We start from the raw sequence: 17,264 nt of genomic DNA, 5'->3' as shown, positions 1-17,264 counted from the left end.
AGGAGAGACCCCAAGCAAGGGGCTTGGGGAGATTGCCTAAGACAATCTCCAAGCCTGTCTCACTTGCTGGGAATTTAATTCCTGCTAAGCGAGAGAGGAGAGACCCAGGCGCCAGGGGAAGGGGAGAAGAGAGAGAAGGCATGGGCGGAGCAGACGCCTGCCTAACTGAGCATCTCCACTGTCTTTAAAGGGAGACGTGCCCTTCCCCACACTGGGCAGCTTAGGGATCTCTCTTCTGCCTTCCCTGGTTCCAGACAAGTGGCTGTCTGCAGAGAAAGCTGGCAACAAGGATCAGCAAAGCGCCGCAGATCTCCTGAGCATCGTAGAGGGACTCTGCGCTTGGCAGCTGCCGGGTATCCTTGAGAGGCTGTTTGCCGAAGGAGATCGCTGGGCAGAGGGCTCGCTCCAGGAGCACCCCTGGATGCGTGGATGTCTTCTCTGCCCCAGCTCCTGCCCTCTGAGATCAGACAGGGCGGCCACGGTGGGGAGGATGCCCAAGACTCACCCAGGGGCTTTTCTCATCACATCCCATCCAAGACAGTGTGCAGACAGGAACCAAGAGTCCAGGCAGTGCCAGCAGGCTGTCCAGCAGCTGAATAGAGAGCTAAGAGGTCAAGGGTCCCAGCTCCAAGCCTTGCCCTCCCCATGCCTCAGGTTCCCCAAACTGCTCCCCGTGCATACTGCTGCTGCTGCTGCTAAGTCACTTCAGTCGTGTCTGACTCCGTGTGACCCCATAGACAGCAGCCCACCAGACTCCCCAGGCCCTAGGATTCTCCAGGCAAGAACACTGGAGTGGGTTGCCGTTTTCTTCTCCAATGTGTGAAAGTGAAAAGTGAAAGTGAAGTTGCTCAGTCGTGTCTGACTCTTAGCGACCCCATGGACTGCAGCCTACCAGGCTCCTCCGTCCATGGGATTCTCCAGGCAAGAGTGCTGGATTGGGGTGCCATTGCCTTCTCCACCGTGCATACTAACTACTATAAATAGTGACTTTTGCATCATTTGATTTCCTAATTCCCTCAAAATCACCCTGAAAGCCCTGGGAGGAATCCACCCTCTGCTTTAAATCTTCTGAGGGTAAACATCTCAACCTCAGAATAGCCTCTCCCCGCAGTCCCCTGTCCAAGCTGGATAATCAGTGACTACTCTTCGCATCTGAGGCCTCTCGTTGGGGTGAATCCCAGCTGCCTCTGTGATGTAAGTAGAGGAAGAGAAAGAAAGCATCTTGGTGTGTGACCACCCAGGTTGAATCTTATCCTGCCACCCTGACTGTCTGACCTGGAGGAAGTCCATGGAACTTTCAGAGGCTGAGTCATCATGGATGCAGCACAGACTTTCTGGAAGGATTGAAAGCCATAGGTTTGTCTGGGTTTGTGGTTGGTTGGTTGTTTGTTTTGGGGGGATGCATGCGTGCTAAGTACACTTCAGTCATGTCCAACCCTTTGTGACCCTATGGAATGTAGGCCCACCAGGCTTCTTAATCCATGGGATGCTCCAGGCAAGAGTACTGCAGGGGGTTGCCATGCCCTCCTCCCGTCAGGATCTTCCTGACCTGGGGATCAAACCTGCCTCTCTTACATCTCCTGCACTGGCAGGCAAGTTCTTTACCATTCGCACCACCTGGGAAACCCCAACAAATTGGCACTTGCCGTGGGCACAGGCCATCTACCCCTACAAGTATCAATGTCTGAGCCGCTGTAGCTGCTGACCTTGAACACCTTCTGAAAGGAGTTCAGGGTGGGGATCAGGAATGAGGCACTCTGTGCTCTGAGAAAAAACTGGTAGAACAAGTCTTCAGAAGGTTACATATTTTCAGAAGAAGGTTTTATGAGCCCAACGACTGTATCACCTTGTATCTAGAAAAGCACTAAAATCCTTCATGGTGATGATGATATTCCTTGTGACTAGCAGAAACTTTCTGCAGAAATATGTGCTTGATTGCACATACTCACCCTTCACCAAAATCACATATATACTGACCTTCCCCCCAACCCCTTGGGAGCATTTTCTCGGAGCTATCTGAAATTCTCTCTCCCAGGCGATATAGTCCCCACTTTGCCCCAAATAAAACTTAGCTCACAGCACTCACAATGTGCATTCTTTTTTCAGTTGACAGAGAGCTTGCTTGCTGATCAAGCGTCAGGCAGATGCTGAAGGGTGACACGTGTTGGTTTGTTTGATCCTTGTCTCCACCTCCCGAGGAAGAATCCCCTCCCCTTGTTTTATGCTGAGGCCCCGTAGGAAGCAGAGACTTGCCCTGGGTCACTTAGCCACAAAGCCACAGAGCCGAGCTCTGGAAACAGACAGGCATCGGGCACTGTGCTCCCCAGCCTTCCTGAACCAACACGCCGTCTTCATACCAGCCCGGAAGGTACGGCTTATAATCCCCGCCTTGCAGACAGGACTCTGAAGCTCAGGAAGGTTTAAGGGCTTGCTCTGGGCCACACAGCTCAGTTCCTAAGAGGTCCGACTTCAGGCAGTGCTGGCATGGCTGACCCCCACACCAGGGATCTCGCTGTGACCTTCATCCGTCTCTCCTCGTCCTGCTCCATTATTTTAAAAGGAAGGAAAGGGGGGGGAAAAGCTGCATTGAGTGTTTAGCAGAGATGATGCTGATGGAAGACATGGAGCTGGTATTCTGGATGGATCCAGGCTTTCAGCCCACCCTGTCCTGCCACACTCTAGCTTCCCCAGACACCTCTGGGCCACTCCCCACCCCCCGACAGCTTGTCAGGAAAGGTGTCTCTGTACTCAGGGTGACTTGCCAATGGGCTGATTATGCTGACATGTGACCATCGAGGGATGGAGGAAGCGCCTTGGATTAACCTCCAAGCCTCTCCAAGAAGCTTCACCTTAGACCAGAGGAGGGCTGGGCCCTCTGAGAGGGAGGGAGCATCTTTGCGACCTCCTCCCACACCCCTCGTCCCTCACAATGGGGACTATCATCTGAGGCAAGCATCCTGGTAGAAGGAAAGGGCCTGAGCTTAGGTTCAGAGAGACCCCAGCTTCCATTCCAGTCCCAGCACTTGATTAGCTGTGGGACCTCGGGTGAGTTGGTTGCCTTCCCTGAGCCTTGGTCTCCTCCTCTTTATTACAGGAATAAATGATGGCACCTGTGGGGTAAGGTCCTTACAAGACACAAGAGGTAAGAGAAAAGCAGCCTTGGGGACAAATAATGAGGTTGATTTCAGACATCCTGAGGCCAGGGGCTGTTAGCAATTAAAAGGGAAACGGAAGTAAACTCTCTTCGAAGGAAAGTGAGACAGCAGAAAGAGACAGAAGGATTTCTTTGGCTGCCCTTTCTGACCATCAAGACTTTGGACTCTAACTGTGCCCCACACAGAAGAAAATTTCCTGGGGGGATGGAAATGAGGGGGAAGAGTGCTCGGGCAGGAGGAAGCTGGATGCTGGACAGACACAGACTTTTCTAGACCTTTACTCTGAGCCAGGCATTCTGTACGAGCCTCCTGCTCACCCTTCAGCAACTCCAGGAGGGGGGTTTCAGCATCTCCATTTCACGGAGGAGGCAAGTGGCACTCGGAAAACAGGAGTGCCCGGGGGACTCTCACATCACTCGGTCCTAAAGCCAGGATCCCAGCCCATGTCCACCTGACCGCAAAGCCTGAGCCTCCTCCACTCCGCCCGTGGCCAGCCAGGCCACCCAGCCAGCCAACGGCCTTCAGCATCCCAGCCCCGGGGCCTTAGGAACCTCCGTCAGGCCTGGAAAGGCATGGAGGGTGGTCAGGGTGGAGTTGAGACCAGAGCGCCGGCAGAGAAAGGGGAAGGGGCCTGGCTCCCTCTCCCGGAGGGAAGGAAGGGTGATGCCCTTCTTCCCAGCCCCTTCTGTTTCCCCCCAGGAGAGAGAGTGCAATTAGTGTAACTCCCGCTCTCTCCATCACTCTACTTCCTCTGCCCAGGGGCCTGGGGGAGAATTTTATCTGATTTGTGAACAGGGAAGAGGGACCGAGCACGTTCGGTTCCGCTCAGCCCGCATTCTTGGGGACAAGCTTGAACTCCCAGTACGCAGTTCTTCTCTGCGATCCCTGCCCCAAATCTTGCCTGGGAAGAGAGCCACGTCGGGCGGCATGTCCTCCACCCAGCGAGCACTCCCCAGCTGGTGGGGGAGCCTTCCTAAACCCAAGTTTCCATGAGCAGAGCCTGTTGGGCCTCACACCAAGCCAGGAGCTGCCTCAGAGACCCCAGTGACCTACTCATCCACCCCTCTGGCCAATTTCCATCCACCCACCACCTTATTGTACCTCTCCCTATCCTCACCTAAAACCTACTCTGATATACAATCTATTCTATTAACCCCATGCCCACCCTTCCTGCAAGCATCCAGACGCACACGCATCTCTCTCTCCACATCCTTCCTCTCCCCCTTCCCGTGCCCCTCCACAAGCCCCTTCCCCTCCTCACACCACCTAAGATCTCTCGGCAAGCCATGCATCCCTCTGCCAACAGAGGCAAAAGCAGGTCATGTCACAAAGCAGTTCTGCCCAAGCTGCCAGATTTTTCCGCTCAGCTCACAGATAGATAACTAACAGGACCATCTTCCCAGCTAATCGGGAAAAGAAATCTGGTGGGCTCAATTGCTGCCGATATGCATTTAAATGGCTGCATCTAGGAGGAAAATCTAAATGAGAGCTGATGGGAGGCTGGGACACGGGGGGAAATCTCGCTGTAATAAGTGTGTGAGGTGAAGCAAATCAACAGAAAGCTCTACACTCGCTTGGGGAGAGAGAGGCGGCTCTACTGTAACACGTGTGCTCGGAAACTTATTGGAATCTTCACACTTTTAATATAATGGCATTAGTGTCACGGTTCCTTATGTATAAACTTCACCCGCCACACATAATGAACGGAGAACTATTTCCCAGCGCGTGTGAGGCTTGGGTGTGGGTGCAGGGAGACGGCATGTGTTTAATGATCTCCTATTGAATCTTGGCAGCACAGTGCAGCCCTGAAATGCGGAGAGAGCCTTCATTTGGAGGCAGCACAGACCTAGTTCAAAGCTAGGCTGCGTCACTTACAAGCTAGGTGACCTTGAGCACACTACAGAACTCTGGGAACAGAGTTCTGGGAACAGAACTCTTTGTCCATAGAATAGACTTAATGGTGTCTATCTCTCAGAGTTGAATGGAGGATTCCATAAGTTACATAAAAGACCTTGGCAAATAATAGGCACTTACTTAGTGTCATTAATAGCTTTGGGTTTGAATCCTGCCTCCCATACTGACTTGTGATACTGACTGAGTGACCTTGAGTAAACTACCTCTCTTGGTTTCCTCTTGTTTTTTGGGGATAATAATAGTCCTTATCTCAATGAATGCATGCGAAGTGCTTGGAGCAATGCCTGCGGCTTCCTACTTGCTCATTCCAGGTGAGTTTCACCAGGAGCATCTCCAGCATAAGCCAGATGTGCTGAAGTTTATGGAGCATCTTTCTGTGGTGCCTGAGGGACAGAAGAAAAGGGAATACTACCCAGGCTACAATTCTGGGGGCTGCCCTAAAAATCGTATTTCCAACACATGAATGAAAAAAATTGGAATTACTTAACCAAGAGAAGGGGAGGCTCAGGTGACTAGCTTACTGGGTACAAGTTGCTTATGGTCATCACAGGACAAGTGAAGTTGGGTTGTTCTTTGTGGCCAGAGAGCTTGGAACTGGGATGAGAATGGGGACAGCGAGGCTACCAGAGCAGAACCCCATGGGGCCTCGGGGATGGAGAGACAAGCCTTCTCTCATATCCTCTGCTTAACTCCTCTCTAAAGTACTTAGATAATGTGGCATTTGTACCTAGATAATATAATACTTTGGCCACCTGATGCAAAGAACTGACTCATTTGAAAAGACCCTGATGCTAGGAAAGACTGAAGGCAGGAGGAGAAGGGGATGACAGAGGATGAGATGGTTGGATGGCATCACCGACTCAATGGACATGAGTTTGGGTCAACTCTGGGAGTTGGTGATGGACAAGGAGGCCTGGCATGCTGCAGTCCATGGCGTCGCAAAGAGTCGGACATGTCTGAGCGACTGAACTGATACTGAATATAACATTTGATGCATATTTTCCGAGTTGTTTTACAGATGTAAAAAGCCTCCAGCTCTTGAACAAATGGAAGATGGTAGCTACTTGACAACATGCACACACAGCCCCAGGGCTCCTGGAGCCTAAGGACTGATAATGTTAACCCCTGTGATACCACCCTGTTACCTCACCATCAGCCAATCAGAGAATTTTACACAAGCTGATCACAGATCCTGCGACCCCCTCCCTCACCTGGCTTTTAAAACTGCTGTGCCAACAACAAAGGAAACTATAAGCAAAGGGCTGTGAAAAGACAGCCCTCAGATTGGGAGAAAATAATAGCAAATGAAGCAACAGACAAAGGATTAATCTCAAAAATATACAAGCAACTCCTCCAGCTCAACTCCAGAAAAATAAATGACTCAATCAAAAAATGGGCCAAAGATCTAAACAGACATTTCTCAAAGAAGACATACAGATGGCTAACAAACACATGAAAAGATGCTCAACATCACTCATTATCAGAGAAATGCAAATCAAAACCTCAATGAGGTACCATTACACGCCAGTCAGGATGGCTGCTATCCAAAAGTCTACAAGCAATAAATGCTGGAGAGGGTGTGGAGAAAAGGGAACCCTCTTACACTGTTGGTGGGAATGCAAACTAGTACAGCCGCTATGGAGAACAGTGTGGAGATTCCTTAAAAAACTGGAAACAGAACTGCCATATGACCCAGCAATCCCACTGCTGGGCATACACACCGAGGAAACCAGACCTGAAAGAGACATGTGCACCCCAATGTTCATCACAGCACCATTTATAATAGCCAGGACATGGAAGCAACCTCGATGCCCATCAGCAGACGAGTGGATAAGAAAGCTGTGGTACATATACACTATGGAATATTACTCAGCCATTAAAAATAATACATTTGAATCAGTTCTAATGAGGTGGATGAAACTGGAGCCCATCATACAGAGTGAAGTAAGCCAGAAAGATAAACACCAATACAGTATACTAATGCATATATATGAAATTTAGAAAAATGGTAACAATAACCCTATATACAAGACAGAAAAAGAGACACAGATGTATAGAACAGACTTTTGGACTCTATGGGAGAAGGCAAGGGTGGGATGATCTGAGAGAACAGCACTGAAACATGTATATTATCAAGTGTGAAACAGATCGCCAGCCCAGGTTGGATGCATGAGACAAGTGCTCGGGGCTGGTGCACTGGGAAGACCCAGAGGAATCGGGTGGAGAGGGAGGTGGGAGGGGTGATCGGGATGGGGAATACATGTAAATCCACGGCTGATTCATGTCAATGTATAGCAAAAACCACTACAATACTGTAAAATAATTAGCCTCCAACTAATAAAAATAATTGGGAAAAAAATAATAAAATAAAGGGAAAAAGGAGAAGTAAACCAAAAAAAAAGTGCTGTGCCAAAGCCCTGCAGGGAGTTTGGGATTCTTAGGGCACGAGCCACGTGTCTCCTTGCAAGGCCCTGAAATCAGCCTCTCTCTGCTCCAAATGCTGATGTTTCCGTTTGTTTGGCCTCAAAGCTGCGTGGGCACACAGACTTGTGTGAACACCAGGAATCTGAGATTAGCTCCACCTCAGAAAGTATTTTCAAATGAATTGCATATTAAAAAGCAGAGACATTACTTTGCCAACAAAGGTCCATCTAGCCAAGGCAATGGTTTTTCCAGTAGTCATGTATAGATGTGAGAGTTGGACTATAAAGAAAGTTGAATGCCGAAGAATTGATGCTCTTGAGCTGTGGTGTTCCAGAAGACTCTTGACAGTACCTTGGACTGCAAGGAGAACCAGCCAGTCAATGCTAAAGGAAATCAGTCCTGAATATTCATTGGAAGGACTGATGCTGAAGCTGAAACTCCAGTACTTTGACCACCTGATGTGAAGAGCTGACTCGTTGGAAAAGATCCTGATGCTGGGAAAGATTGAAGGCAGGAGGAGAAGAGGACGACAGAGGATGAGATGGTTGGATGGCATCACCGACTCAATGGACATGAATTTGAGCAAGCTCCAGGAGCTGTTGATGGACAGGGAGGCCTGGTGTGCTGCAGTCCATGGGGTCCCAAAGAGCTGGACATGACTGAGCAACCGAACTGAACTGAACTGTAAAAAGTGATTAGGTAAAGCCTTGACAGTTGAATGGAGAAAATGGGTCCCCTTGATTTGGGGGAAAACTGTGACCAACATCCCAACATTCTGCCATAACTATGGTTCCCATCTTGACACACCTGTATGGCAACTGATTCTTGTCTGATTTCAACGTGTAGCCACACGGGATCTGTAGCTTTTCATTGAAGAAGGCTCATCAGAACAGCCACTTCATCATATTTGATTTTCTCAACTGCTAGAAATTAATGTCACCTCGTCCTCCAGGCATGGGATGAGCTCAGGATCAATGGCCCCTGGTCTTAGACTGGACTTGGGACACCCAGTATGTTTGGAAATGATGAGGACCCTGAAGCTATCTTGGGAAATTGTCTGGGCAGAGAGGGAACAGCAAGCGCAAAGGCCAAGAGGAAGGGACCACAAATCTTTTCTTTGCTCCTGGAGCAGCAGGTGATGAGATAAGAGGGCAAGCAAGACACCAAATAGTGAAGGGTCTCGGAGGCCATCAGCAGGACCGCGGATTTTATCCTGAGTCTGATGGGAAACCATGGGCAGGATTCAAGGGGAAGGAGATTGTGCTGGCTGCTGTGTGGAGAGCATCTTATAGAAGAGTAAGGGTGGAAGTGGAGAGGCCAGCTTTGTGATGATCCAGGTAGCGCATGGCTTTGACTAGGGTGGCAGAATGAGGTAGTGAAATGCGATCAGATTCACATTCTATTTTAAAATAGAGCCCAGAGGAGTTAAGCTTAACCCTGAGACTTGTGGCCCAAGCAACTTGGAGAATGAAGAAATTAACTGCAGTGGGGAACATTCAGAGAGGAGGAGATTGAGTGTGAGTTTGTGGAGGAAACTGGAGATGGGGTAGGTCTCTGGGAACCACTGATGGGGCCAGTGAGAATGCTTTGAGACAGTGTTGCTGCAAGGACTGAATAAGAACAAGTGGATTTGGTGAGAAAAAAAATATTGAAATGCATCATTTGAGCAACACAGATGGACCTAGAGATTACTATACTAAGTGAAGTGAGTCAGACAGAGAAAGACAAAGACTGTATCAATTATATGTGAAATCTAAAAAAAAAAAAAATTATACAAGTGAACTTATTTACAAACCAGAAACAGACTCACAGAGATAGAAAACAAATAGAGACAGGTTACCAAAGGTGATAGCAGAGTGGTGGAGATAAATTAGGAGGTTGGGATTAACATATACAGGTTACCGTATATAAAGTAGAAAATCAACAAGGATCGACTATATAACACAGGGAACTGTATTTGATATCTTGCATTAACCTATAATAGAAATGAATCTGAAAAAGATTCTTTTATATATAACTATATATATATATATATATATATATATATATATATATAGGGCTTCCCTGGTAGCTCAGCTAGTAAAGAATCTGCCTGCAATGCAGAAGACTCTGGTTTGATTCCTGGGTTGGGAAGATCCCCTGAAGAAGGCATAGGTTACCCACACCAGTATTCATGGGCTGCCCTGGTGGCTAAGACCATAAAGAACCCGCCTGCAATGAGGGAGACCTGGATTTGATCCCTGGGTTGAGACGATCCCCTGCAAGATGTCATGGCAACCCACTCCAGTATTCTTACCTAGAAAATCCCCATGGACAGAGGAGCCTGGCGGGCTATAGTCCATGGGGTCGAAAATAATTGGACTTGACTGAGTGACTCAGCACAGCACAGCATATTTAAATATATATATATATAACTGAATATGTATATAACTGAATATGCAGTTGTATGTATATTCTATACATGTTAGTCCCTCAGTCATGTCCTACTCTCTGAAGCCCTCTGTCCCTGGAATCCTCCAGGTGAGAATACTGGAGGGGGTAGCCATTCCCTTCTGCAGGGGATCTTCCAGACCTGAGGATCGAACCCAGGTCTCTTGCTTTGCAGGCAGATTCCTCACCGCCCGAGCCCCCAGGGGAGCCCCGTAACTGAATATATGCACATACGTCTGAATCATTTTGCTGTACATCTGAAAGTAAAACATTGTAAATAAACTAGACTTCAATTTTTAAAAAAAGCTATCCGTGGATTTGGAGTGACTTTCTGGCTATTCGCTTGGGTTGTTTGCTGAAAGCCGTTCAGTGCAATTCCTCTTCCCTATAGCCCTCTGTCCTTCAGTGGAAGTTCCTCTCTACGCCCGGCCACAGCCAGACACACATTTGCATTGACTGGGACAAGCGAGAAGAACCCTCTCTCTATGATGGGATGACTTCTTTCAAAGATGAAAGACCAAAAACAAATTTAAGAACAAGAATTTGGGTAAGACAAGAAATCTGAGTCAGAGACAGTGATGAAAAGGTAGGTCCTGTGGTATCTGCAGAAATATTGAGATATTGGGGCTTCTACAAACTGTGGAATAAGGATTTGAGCCAAATGTATCCACTCTCAGGGGCCAAGAAATTCCAATCATCATCTGTGGTAAGAATATGCCTATGAAAGACCACAGAGGATGAAATATACCCAATCAAGGGGTGGTGGGACAATTAGTATACTCTTTTTTCCTTCCTCATTTTTCTCTAAAGTTTCTAAATGGTCAACAATGAATATATTTATAATAATAAAATATTAGAAGTGAAAACCATAGGATGCCATATGTGTGTACATTTCTCCTGACAGGGACTGAATGCATTAGAGAAGAGGACAGCATCCTCCCCTTTATGGACAACACATCCCTGCTGACAAGGTTTAAGCTGGACGTAACATTCCAGAGTTGGGTTCGCTGTCAACACAGCACCTGCATAGCATTGACATATGCTGGGTCTTCCGTAGCTCACTATCCAAAGCTTGTGCGGCTGATGTCAGAGACCTAAGCCCAGGATGGCTAGCGATCTCCCGTGTTACATTCTATAGGATTCCAGCTCAAGGTGCAAGCTGCCAGGGCCTTTTCTGCATCTGAGCCTGTCTCCCACAACATTCACTGACCTTCCATTATTTTGTCCCTGGAAAACCTAGAAACACACACCATCCACACCTCATTTTCTTCCTTGGAAACATCTAACGCATAGCACGTTTTGTTTAAAGAGCTTGGCAAGTGTGAGCTCATTTGGTGCTCACAACATGTACGAGACAGGTGCTTTCAGCATCCTCATCAGACAGATGAAAAAACAAGGCGTCGTTCAATATCTCCTCCAGGATCCCACCAAATAAAGTGACAGAGGCAGGACTCGGCTTCGGCCTGTCAGCACCACCCTGTCCAGCCACTCAGGTGTGCTGGAAGACCTTCTGAGGGCAGAGAAACCAGGGCCTCCCGGGGTGCCCCGGTTAATCGCCCAGCCCAGCTGCACATGCCATGCTGGCTTTCCTGCTGGGGGCCTTGGGCAAGTAACCTCCACACTCTGGTCTACAGTTTGCTCATCTGTGAAAGGAGGCGGAACATAGCACCTACTTCATGGGGCTGTTCTGGTCTCCTGCCCACTCGTGTCCGACTCTTTGCAACCCTTTGAACTGTAGCTCTCCAGGCTCCTCTGGTCAGGGGATTTTCCAGGCAGGAATACTGGAGTGGGATGCCATTTCCTCCTCCATCGTGGGGCTGTTGGGAGGATGAAATTTGTTAACAAAAGGAAGACGCTTAGCAGAATGCCTGGCACTTAAGAAGAGTTCAATTCGGGTTAACTATTATTATTGCTGCCCTTACGGTAGGATAATCAGATACAAAGGAAGGAGCGCTTAGTTCTTTCTAACACGTCTTGAGGGGAGCTAAAACCTGAGTATTGAAGGAGGGGGAGGTATTGGCTGTAAGTAAGCAATGAGGAAAAAAGCTCAGGCTTTGGAGCAGCCAAGGCCTAGAGGCAAAAGAGCCTGAAACAACCGTGCGTCCTCACTGCCCACGGGTATTTCACCAGAGTCCACACCTGACCTATACAAACCACCCTAAGCTGTGGCCTCTGGGGTGGAAAGGCAACTGAAGCCTTTTTTGGTTTTAGTCCTGTTTAGCGCTAGAAAAACACAAACTTCTGCTTCAAAGAGAAAAGGCGTTTGAAAGGCTTATGAAAGGGCTTATGAGCCTTCTTGTACATCAAACACGCCTTACAAAGCAACATTCTGATGAGTTAAGTGCAAATGAATCAGAAACACAAGGATTAAATTTCCCTTGAAATATGCAGAAGTTTCAAGAGTAAGGGGAAATTGCCTGGCAAAACGTGTTTTGGGTTAAGCACTGCAAAGTCATTCAAGTTGGCCCCTTTCTGCCACGTCCCCTCTCTTACCAGTGTGAATAACAAAAATAATAATAATAGTATCGACACTACTTGATATACTTTTAGCTCACTCAGAGCCTATGGGAGGATTTTAGGCAGGTACGTGGGACATTAACATGTCATGCTAGACATCGAAACCCATGCTGGGAACTTGGCTGGCAAGGCAGAGACTGGCAGCTGTCTGTTAGACCAGCCTCTGCTTGCCTCCTCGCTACTAGCTGGCTCCCAGGCTGTGTCTCAGCCAATAGAACATGGGCCAAAACAGAGAGTCCCTTCTAGGCCTGGCCCATAAAAAGCCGCATGCCGTCTCTGTTCCCTCTCTGTCTCCAGCTGCCAGCTGGACACTGATGCCCAAGGTGACCTTGGAGGTCACATGTTGAAGATGGCAGAGTCCCTGTCAATCCCACAGCCAAAGGACTTCATATGAACACAATCTAAAACCTCTGTTGGGACTTCCCTGGCGGTCCAGTGGTTGAGAGTCTGCCTGTCAGTGTAGGGGACACGGGTTCGATCCCTGGGCCAGGAAGATCCCACACGCCACGGGGCAACTGAGCCAGAGCACCACAGCTGCTGCGCCCCGCTCTGGAGCCCATGCCCCGCAACAGGCGAGGCCACCACAAGGAGAACCTGGGGCAGCTGGGGACGAGGAGCCCCCGAGTGCCACAACCGGAGGAAGGCCGTGGGCAGCCAGAAATAAATAAATAGAATTTAAAAGAGAAAACCTCTATCGCGTGACGCCATCGAGCTTCAGGACCTCTCAGCACAACAGCAAGCCACTTGAACGAAGACAGAGACAAAAGGCCACTTGGTAGAAGAAGAAAGAATTTGAATCCTACATCAGGACACGTGAGCTCTAATCTCTGCTTCACCTGCGCTATGTGGGGCTCTCCATTTGTCTTGCTGCTGGTAAAAGGAGATTTGACCAGGTAGTGTGAAGCTTAGCTGAAATGTGTACGATTAAATGACACTAAATAACAAATTTCAAATTGAATGTTATTCTAGTTAGAAAGGTTTGTTCAACACCTATTATTTTTCAGGCATTGGGGTTGCAGAGATAAATAAGTCCATGCATTTAGTGTATAAGCTGGAAGATGCATATTTATGATATAAAATAGCAGAAAGTAACGGCATAGATGGATAGACAGATAATGAATGAAGCACAGCGTACAACCAGCTATGCCTGGGGAAGAGGGAAAATACAAACGAAAGCCACTAGGAGACGATGACGTTTGAGCTAGGCTGGGAGGACAGAAGGCAAGCAAGCTCGGTGTCCTGTTCAGATTGACCCAGGGCCTTCTTCGCCGAAAGAGCTCTTGTGTCACAGCTGGAGAAACCAAGGTCCAAAGGAGTTAATTAGACACACAGCTGACTAGTAGCGCACTTGCGTATCACTAACAAGTTTCCCAGAATCTCAGTCTCGGTCAAGACTTTTTTTTTTTTTTTTTGTAAAATTCTCTAGAATAACAATTTTGAGATTCAAAGGTCTGGATCAGGGCTGCCCCAACTGATCCCTCTGGCTCTACTAGTCCACATCACCCAATGGCCATCCACTGGCAAAACCATCCTCATCACTCTACTGACTTTTCTCAAACTCACAGTCTCCCCATCCTTGGCACTTTACAGTGAAAGGGATTTCATATTTAAACCATTGAACGCACAATTTCACTCTGGCTATGATCCAGCAGCTTTTTCCCCACTTTCAGGTCTCATGATACCTGCCATAAAACCAACAATGACTTCATTGAGTCACTGATACAAAGAGTAGGCAGGACAAACCCAGAGCCTGGAACCTGCCTCCAGGGGCTTTCCAACAGGTGAACATGTTGACCCAGGGGCTGTCCAACAGGTGAACATGTTGACCCAGGGGCTTTCCAACAGGTGAACATGTTGACCCAGGGGCTTTCCAACAGGTGAACATGTTGACCCAGGGGCTGTCCAACAGGTGAACATGTTGACCCAGGGGCTTTCCAACAGGTGAACATGTTGACCCAGGGGCTGTCCAACAGGTGAACATGTTGACCCAGGGGCTGTCCAACAGGTGAACATGTTGACCCCATATCAGGGAGTATCCCACCAAGGTGACAGGGTGAGAGAAAATGGCTTAGTCCATTCTGGCTGCCATACAAGCTACCACAGAGCAGACGGCTTTTAAACCAAATAAATATATTCCTCAGGGTGCTAGAGGCTGGAAGTCTAAGATGAAGGTGCCAGCGTGATCAGGTGAGGACTCTCTTCCAGGTCAAAGACTTCTGATTGCATTCTCAGGCTGTGGAAAGAGCTGGGAGTTATCTGGGGTCCCTTTTGAAAGGGTACTAATCCCATCCATGAGGGGAGAGCCCTAATCACCCCTTAGTACCATAACACTGGGCATTAGAACTGTAGTACATGAATTTTAGGGGGATGCAAACATTCAGACCATAGCAAGAGATGTATTTATTTTCTAAGGCTGATGTGACAAATTGCCTCAAACTTAACTGCTTAAACAACACAAATTTATTTGTCCTACAATTCTGTAAGTTGAAGTCCAACAATGAATTGAAATCAAAATATTGGCATTGGTATATTCCTTTCTAGGGCTTCCCTAGTGGCGCTAGTGGTAAAGAACCAAGCTGCCAATGCCAGGAGACATAAGAGATGCGGGTGCTATCCCTGGGTCGGGAAGATCCCCTGGAGGAGGGCATGGCAATTCATTCCAGTATTCTTGCCTGGAGAATCCCATGGACAGAGGAGACTGACCAACTTTTCAGTCCATGGGGTCGTACAGAGTTGGACATGACTGAAGCGACTTAGCGTGTACACATATTCTTTTCTGGAGATTCTAAGGAGAAATCTATTTCCTGGCTTCTAGAGGACAGTAGCTCCCATCACTGTATCTTGAATGCCTAGAACAGCACTTAGGGCCAAGTAGCAGCTTCTCCCAAGCTTCTGGAGGAACACGCATTCCTTGGCTCCTGACTCTTTCCCATGATATCAAGGTCAACAGTGGCAAGAGGAGACCTCCTCACAATGCATCACTCTGATCTCCTCTGCTGTCTCCCTTTCCAGTGTGAAGGATCTTTGTGATTACTGGATAATTCAGGATAATCTTCCTAAAGTCAGATGATTAGGATCCACAATTTTATCTGCTACCATAATTCCACTTTGCAGTGTAATCTATTAATAACATAGTCACAGGTTCTAGAAGTAAGGTCACGGACATCGACACGTTATTCTATGAGAGGGAGAGTGTCTACTCATTCATTCGTGCTCTATTAAGTGCCTATTGTGTGCCATTCCCTGTTCTGGGATCTGAGGATACAGTCGCTAGACAGACTCTTTCCGGGGCTTTGGAGAGCACCAGTGGAGTGAAAAAAATGCTGAAAAGGACATCAAATAAGAGAGACGGTGTCACAACAGAGAAAGTGTGGGGCTCGTTGTGTGTCTGCTCAGTTGCTCAATCGTGTCCAGCTCTTTGAGACCTCATGGACTGTAACCCACCAGGCCCCTCTGTCCACAGGATTTCCCAAGCAAAGATACTGGACTGGGTGACTATTTCCTCCTCCAGGGGACCTTCCCGACCCAGGGATCAAACCCGCAGCTCCTGCATTGGCAGGTAGCTTCTTTACCGCCGAGCCACCGGGGATTCCAGGTCTAAGGTTTAGGAAAATGGCAAACAGAAAGCATCTGCATGTTTTTGCCTTGCTTCGTACCTTAAACCCAGATTAAGAGTCAGGAAACAGCCCCCAAACAGGCTAGCTTCTCTATCGGAAACTAACAATAAAAAAGAAACATGTTTTATTTTGAATAAACCTGCCTTGGCTCTGAATGATCACTGCTTTCTTTTGTAGTCTGACTTCATCATCGCTTCGTTTGGACCTTGTTTGGGTGGAACATCTGCCATACACCAGAGGCTGTCCTAGGCAGGGAGGATACAAGATGGGAGAAGACAATGGTAGAGGTTAGTGGGAGGAGAAGACAGGAGAGCAGCCCACCAGAGCAGCGTGTATAGACAGTGTCTCTACTCATCCATCTGGGGCCGTGGGCAGCAGGACAGGATGGGCCAGAGTGGAGAGGCAGACATTGCAACATATGGGCAAGAAACCACAGCCAGGGTCCGTGGGTCACCAAGGGTCAGCAAGAGAGTCTGCTTGGAAATGTTAGGGGGTCCACACTAAAGACAGTCTGAGTCCAAATGCAGATACCAGATTCTAAGGATCAAATTATCCGTGGAGGCAGATCGAGGGGAGTCAGGAGGTCACTGGGACTGGGATTCTTGGACCCTGTCTCTAGAAGGTGCTTTTGCACAATAACGTGCACTTATTGTTTAGTTGCTAAGTTGTGTCCAACTCTTCTGTGACTCTATGGACTGTTGCCAGCCAGGCTCCTCTGTCCACGGGATTTCCCAGGCAAGAATCCTGGAGTGGGTTGCCATTTCCTTCTCCGGGGGATCCTCCCAATGCAGGGATAGAACTGGCAGCTTCTGCATTGCAGGCGGATTCTCTCCCGCTGCGCCACCTGGGACACTTAGGATGAGGTTTGACTAACAGAGGTCTTCTTTGGCTTCAGCTGGTGTGCACACTGCTGCCAGGTGCGGGAGCTGACGCTGACCCAGCATCAAGGGAGTCCTTTGGCTTCTGATAAACCTGCTTTTCTGGATCAAATTAGTCTCCCTCTCTTGGGTCTTATTCAATCCATCACTGGTTTACCAGCCATGATGGTTATTCCAAGGGGGCAGTGATGCATCAGAAAATCAGAGGCTGCTGCCATCAAAGCCAGCATTGCCCAGATGGTCCATCCCACTTCCTCATATCGTTATCTTCTCATTCAAAATCCGGGGTGTATGTAAACACTTGGGTAATGGGCCTATGACCTTGCTAC

Source organism: Odocoileus virginianus, chromosome 31, assembly GCF_023699985.2.
Source record: "Odocoileus virginianus isolate 20LAN1187 ecotype Illinois chromosome 31, Ovbor_1.2, whole genome shotgun sequence".
Taxonomy (NCBI): Eukaryota; Metazoa; Chordata; class Mammalia; order Artiodactyla; family Cervidae; genus Odocoileus; species Odocoileus virginianus.
This window is presented reverse-complemented; position numbering follows the sequence as displayed.